Source organism: Apteryx mantelli, chromosome Z, assembly GCF_036417845.1.
Source record: "Apteryx mantelli isolate bAptMan1 chromosome Z, bAptMan1.hap1, whole genome shotgun sequence".
Lineage (NCBI taxonomy): Eukaryota > Metazoa > Chordata > Aves > Apterygiformes > Apterygidae > Apteryx > Apteryx mantelli.
In genome coordinates this window covers 72,919,208-72,926,108 of record NC_090020.1, presented here as the reverse complement: position 1 = coordinate 72,926,108, position 6,901 = coordinate 72,919,208, and positions in this window count along the sequence as shown.

Sequence of the window (6,901 nt, the reverse complement as noted above, 5' to 3'; positions counted from 1 at the left end):
CCGACACCGCGCCCCGGGGGCGGCACGGTCCCCCCCGGCCCCGACCGCTCCGCGCTCGCATCGCGGCGGCCGCCGCCGGCAGCGGCGCACCGCGGGCCGCCGCGGACCGACGGGCGCCGGCGGGGCTCGGCACGTCGCGCGGGGCCGCGGGAGGCTGCTCCTTCCTCGCCCCTCGCAGGTGCCGTTTGCCCGGGAGCGGCGGGATCCCGCTGCCGCCGGGCCGCCCCGCCGCGGGGGGATGCGAGGGCACCGCGGGCACCGCCGCGCCGCCCGGCCTCGGCGCGCCCGGGGGGGCGGCGGCTTTACTCGCTGGCGGCCGCAGCAAAGCCGCTGTAAACAGTCTCGGCTTACAGCCCTGCTCCTTGTATTTATGACTCACCCAGTTGTCCGGAGGTATGAGGTCTTCATGTCGCCGGTGCGATGAAATGAACGCGAGCGCAGCCCGGCAAGGAGGTTGGGGAAGAGCGTGGGGCTTGTGCGGCGCCAATAAACCACTCTTCTCTGCCTTGGGCTTTTTTTTGTTTTGTTTTGTTTGGTTGGGGGTATTTGGCGGGGGAGGGCAGGGGTCTGGGATCTAGCCGCGGAGCCCCAGGAGAGCGGCTCGCTGCCGCAGATCGCCGTGCCGGGAAGGAGCCGGCCGCGCCGGGTAAATACAGCGCCGAGCACCGGGGCCCTCCCCGCGCGCGGGGCTGCCAGGGGCGGGCGAGGCCCCGGCGCTCGGGGCACGAGTGGGCCGGCGGCCGAGCTGCCACTGAAAGTTATAACCTGCCTGCGGAGTATTTCCAGCCCTCCCGGGTGCGTGTGTGGTTGCGGTTGCGTACGCGGCACGTCCTGCTGCCCCGGGAGAGGCGAGCGGCCCCGGCTGCCCGGGCGGCCCTGCTCGCTGCCCGGCTCCGGGTCCGGGTCCGGGTCCGGGTCCGGGTCCGGGTCCGGGTCCGGGTCCGGCACCGGCACCCCCTCGGGGGCGGCTGCGGGCTCGTCCTGTCCGCACGGGCACCGGCACCGCCAGCGGCACCGGGGGCTGCCCTGCCCTCGCTTCGCCTCTCCTGGGTCACCTCCTTCGGCCGCATGGCCCTTCCCTTCCCCTTCCCCTTCCCCTTCCCCTTTCCTTCTCCTTCCCCTCCCTCTGCCCTTTCTTTTCCCCTTTCCTTCTCCTTTTCCTTCCCCTTCCCCTTCTCCTTCCCCTCTTCCTTCCCCCCTTTCTCTTTTCCTCTCTGCCCCTTTCCCGGAGTCCCTGCAGGGCGGGGGTGCGGAGAGGCGGTGAGACCCGCTCCCCCTGCCGCACCTTGGCTGCGCCTGGCCAGTGCTGAGGGACTTTCGGGTGCGGGAAGGAAAAGGGGCACAGTGCACCCTGTGCGCGGGGTCCAGAGCCTGGTGTGCGGACACCCAGGAGACTCGCTTGGCTTCTTTCGCAAGTGCAAAACGTGCAGAGGCACCCAAATATCCAGTTCTGGAAGAGATCTCAGGCCAAAGGTCTGAGGTGACGCACCTCGCCGGCTGCAATGGAACAGAGGCACATTCCCTGTGTCAGGACCCACAGTGCCACCATGGTGAGAGTGGTGAAGGTTTTTAGGACATGTTTGTCTTCATCTGAAATTCGGAGGGGTCTGCTAATGTCATCTGGACGGGCAGTCAGAACAAATATTTTCTGCAGGAGGCATCTTCTAAATTTCTGTCCGATGTCAAGACAGAGAGACAAACATGAACCTCCCCACTGCAACTCGTTGGGCAGCATGGCTTTTCCATCGCTGCAGCCGTGAGCGTGCTAAAGGGAAAATTTCAAAACTATCTATCTTCCACTAAATGGGGGATTTGTGAAGGGAACGGCATTCCTAGGGCATGCGTGTCCCACTCTACAGGACTGACAGATTCGCTACTCAGAAATAATGTCTGCATGGATTACTTTATTAGTTTTTTTAAAAATTTTAGACTATATATTTTCATAATTGTGCCATTTGGGGAAAGATCTATTTGCACAATTGAGATTTCTCATAAAAACAGCAGAGTAAAATACTCCCATAATATATTATCTCCCATTGTAAATTTGAAAAAAGTATATGTAAGCATTCACTTAAAAATCATCTTAACTTTTTTTCAGTACAGACAATTCAGTGATAGGCACCTGGAATAAATGTTTCTGAAGTATAGCTTTGTTGTGGAAAACAACAAATTGGTGGAACAATGACAAAGATCTGTTAAAAAGAAATTGTGTATATGGTATCTGTACAGTGACGACAGAGACATCTGATAAATGCATCTGTTTATACATATCTGCATGCCAGAAAGCGGACAGGAGAAGGCATTACAAAAAGCAGTGGTTGGTTTGGCTCAGAGATACTGTTCACATCGTGCTATCTCTGTGAGGAAGGTTATTTATGTGTAGTTCTGAGACGAGCAATTGTTTTAAGTGCCATATACACAAAAAGCCATTCACAGCTCACAACCTGAACAAGGTAGACAAGGCTAGAAGAAGGCAAGTTAATGTTACGCCTGTATTAGGGGTAGGGCACTGAGACACACTGAAATTGATGTCTTGGTTACCCAGTTAACAGCTTCAGCAAGACAGGAGTCCTAGTATTGTAACTAAAAGACCATCCTAACCAAACCTTTACTGCAGATATTGGATGAAGTGAGCTCAATGCATTTTTCCTTTGCACAGGTTTTATGTCAGTACAAAGCCACTAATTTCCTTACAATAACATGAAGAGATGAAGCTGAGACAGAGATTCTGTATCCGCAATACTGCAGGAATTTATTTTTCTTTACTATTAAAAACTGCTGAAAGCCCAGTTTTTAATGTATGCATTATTTAGCTTGCATGAGCCATAACAAAAGAAAATGTTATGCAAATGTCTTAGCTGCCATAACAGCAAGATAGAAATAAATTGAGAGTAAACCTGTTACTTCTTAATCACAAAAACAATGTACCTGCCTCTCGCTCCACTACCATTGCAAATCTCTTGGTTAAGGAGGGTTGTTGAAAGCTTTACATACTGTTACTTCGTGGAAACTAGAGCACCTGCTGGAAAATTTCCATGGTTCTAATAAAAGCTAGAAATTATATAAAAACTTAAGAACTGATTACATTTTTCTGTAGAGATCATAGAGTTTTAAGCACAAGTGTTTAGGAGCTGCTTGAGATAAAACTTTCTTTGGTGAAGAAAAAAAAAGGAGAATGGCTGACAGAAAAAAACAGAAAAAGAAAAATGACCAATTCAGACCTAAATAAAGTGTATCTTTACATTGTAAAGGTTGCCTCTTTTAAAACAAGCTAAAAAGCTGCTTGACATTATGCAGTATGGTCTCATTTTTTGTTTATATCTGTCAACATGATGTATAGAACTCTTAAGATGTCAAGCGCTCCGAATTGTAATTTCTAAGTTACCTTTGAAATATGAAACATTGTTTTCTATTCACAGTATGATTGTTCATGCAATAGGCAGTCATTTCTTTGGGATTAGTAAAAGATGAGCTTGCACTGTTGTTGAAGGCAGTTCCTTTGGAAGTCATCTCAGTAACAGGAACTGTGCAGAGCGGTTGTGCGCTTTGGGAAGCAGTTGTTTTTCAGGCTACAGCTGTTCTTTGGGATGTGGTTGCCTGATCCTGTATGATGTTGAATGCCCTTAATCATCCTTGGACCCTGCAGGAACTGCTTGCAGGACGGGGCCATTGTGAGGAAATTCAGTTCTGAGAACGTATTCCCTTTCTTTTGTGTAAGATGATTAAGGTTTGTATGGATTCATGTGTTTCTGGGACGTGAGTGGTCGTTATTTTTTACCACTGGGATTCAATGCCAGACCTGACGTTCCTGCATACCATGATATGCGTATCAAGGTGGATCAAACAGTAGGCAAGGAGTGAGACTTTAATTTAGATAAGAATCAGAGTGAAAATATGGCACAGATTTCCACCTGGGGAGTGCACATCTGTTGGGGCCCATAAGGATTTATTTGGGTGCCCAGCCTGTGTTGGAGCCCAGATCATCTGCATTGCTTAAGCTATCTAGCTTAAAGCTAGCCCTAATTACTGTGTTTATTAGAATCACTATGAGAGAGTGCCAAGCTCTGTTCTCTAGCCTGGAGGCCAAGTGTAACCGTTTGACCACATCCTTGTGGCTCCCTCCCAAAGAGGGTGGCTGCATGTGCACTGCTCTGGGGGGACGGCTCCTGGTCCCTGCAGCTCCTGAGCCTGTGTGGATATTGCCCGGGACGATGCAGGCCACAGCATGCCAGGACCGTTCTCCCAGTGCAATAGTATCGGTGGCTGTGCCTGGCAGCACCCCTTGGCAGTGTTTATTTTCCCAGCATGGGTGCAGTTGGCGTGTCTCCACATGCTTTAGTCAGACCTCCTAATGCAATGGAAACGAGCCTTAAGCAGGGACTCCTCTCTTGCTGAGGTACGAGGAGGAGAGGTGATACCCTGTTTCTAGAAATGAACCTCTCTGAGATGTGGCAAATGGGGCTTAAATGCAACCTTACCTTTTCTTCTCTTTGGCATCACTTATCCTAGATATTTGCAGAAGCTTATCTTAGATAATCACTTGTAGAGTTAAACCTTACCTATGAATATATAAGTTAAACTTTTATTATTGGGGACAGGGAGCACCATAGGCAAATTGTCTGTGTTTAAAAATTCATCTAGGCAGTGTCTTTGGCCCAGATTCCCCCATAACTCCGGTTCCTTTATCCTTTGGGAGGTATTTTTCAGGGCAATATTAGCAGATCATACAAAAATTTTCTACTAAACGCCTTTCACAGGGGTAATTCTATGGCAGCAGCCTACTCAAAGGAGTAAGGGATTGTAGATTCAGGGCCTATTCTAGCTGCATACCTCAAAGAGGAGCCTGGTAATAGAGTGCTTAAAACTTGCTAATTAAAAATAATTGTAAACAGCTGTCATATGCTGCCACTGTTTTAACTGATATTCATCACCACTGCATCTGTATTATGCTTCCATTGGGATCCTGGTGCGTTTGCTCTAATCTCAGAATGTGTCACCTTCTGAGAGATTAGGAGATCATAAAAGCACGAGGGCAACATATTTGTCAGGGTTGAAGGTCACTAATCTGAGTTGAAAGCAGCCAAGAAGAGCGAGCCATGCAGAGGGACAACTGGAATGAGTGGCAACATTTTGAAAAACCGGTGGGATTTTTTGGTTGAGATTCTTCCTTTCTCCCTGCCTTTCTCTCCCCAGGATTCTTTCCATAGTTCTGAATTTGCATCCTACTGCCAGATGTCAGCGTAAGATACAAGGAAGGTCATTCAGAAGTATTCATTAACTTGTTAAACTTAACTTCTGCCAGGCCAAGTTTGTCCAAAAAATCATCAAATTTTACAAGATACATAACAGAAGCCTGGCTCTTTCAGCCGAACATCCCTTTTAGCCTGTTACTTAAGGCTGTGAAGAAGTATCTCAACAACATGAATGACTGCAATTACATTCAGCAGAGTATTTAGCTGTTTGCTCACGCCAGACTTGCAGCTGTAATTGCATTGTCTTTGCAAACCACTGGAATGTCAGATAGCAAGAGCTGTCCCTAGCCAGCACGGTTAGGCAGATGTTTCTGATACGGTAATCAGAGACACATAGTAATTGGGAATGGTGACAAGAACAGCTAGGTTGTAAATCTTCTGCTCCTTGCTTATATGTTCCTAATCATGTAGGATATGATTAAATGATATTAATTTTCTGTTTGCAAGTATTTGTGAATGTGGAATTATGGCAACTTTTTTTTGTAAAACAAAATCTTTGAAGAAAATACGTTATAATATGTGCATCAAGCTTGTAATGCTTAAACATGCTGGTTTACATTTGGAAAATTTCAGTATTACTGGAACTAGAAACATTTCTTTGGTTTTCATGTTCAAAAAGAGGCATTCATGAATATACATTTATAAAGCAGAAGACTTATGACTTGTTCCAAATTCAGAGGAAATAGCTCAGATGCAAAATAGGTGCATCAATGATTAATAGGGCTATGAACTTACCCATCTGAAAATCATCGTGAGCAGTTATGAAAAAAGTTCTGAAGACTCAGGCATGTAATCGGGGCCAAAAATGCAAGCTGACACATTTTATTTATATCAGGTTCCTTTTAAAGTCACTCGGTAGGAGCCAGTCACTTCTGCTTTGATTTTTGTGAAATCTTGCGGATCATGCATAGACCTCTCTCTCCTTTAGCAAGGAAAAGCGTGGGGTATTGTAACATATTATTGCATACATCTTTGAGCTCTGCATAGTTAGTAAGACTGCAAAGTGCAATAATGTATGTGATCTTCAAGGACGTTCCTCTGAAGATTACGTTTAGCATCTCAACTCAGCAAAGCATTGAAACATTGACTTTGAGCCAGGGACGATTAGCATACTTAGACACATGCAAGCTTCTTGCTGAATCGGTCCCTGAATCTTTAAATGTCTCAGCGTGGAGTTACATTTGCGGTGCTTTTGTGCGGGTGAAGTGAAAAAAAATAGACGGTATTAATCAGTAAACTGAAATAGAGTGTAGCCATTTAGGAATGTATTGTAGAGGTGAGCAAACAACTGAATATGTGAAAGAACCCCAAATTCACAGGAGTGATGTGATCTGTCATTTCCTTTTAGTCATTTTAGGCTGGAAAGAAATGTCAGATATTTTTCAATTTAGAACACAGCTTCTAAAAAAAATTCAGATTGTATATCTTGGGATGGTATGACGTTACAAAGCTTCACAGATAACTGTGGGTAAATTTGCTACAGAGGTTTCCAAGTATCTGGTGTTAATTGTCTTAGGTCCATGAAAATCAATACAAAACATATTGGGAAATCTCTCTGCTGTTCTTACTCCAACAGTATTTCCATTGGCTTCAATGGGACAATTTCCCAAAAGACTGATTCCTAATGTCAGTGCAGTGCTGCAAGATGA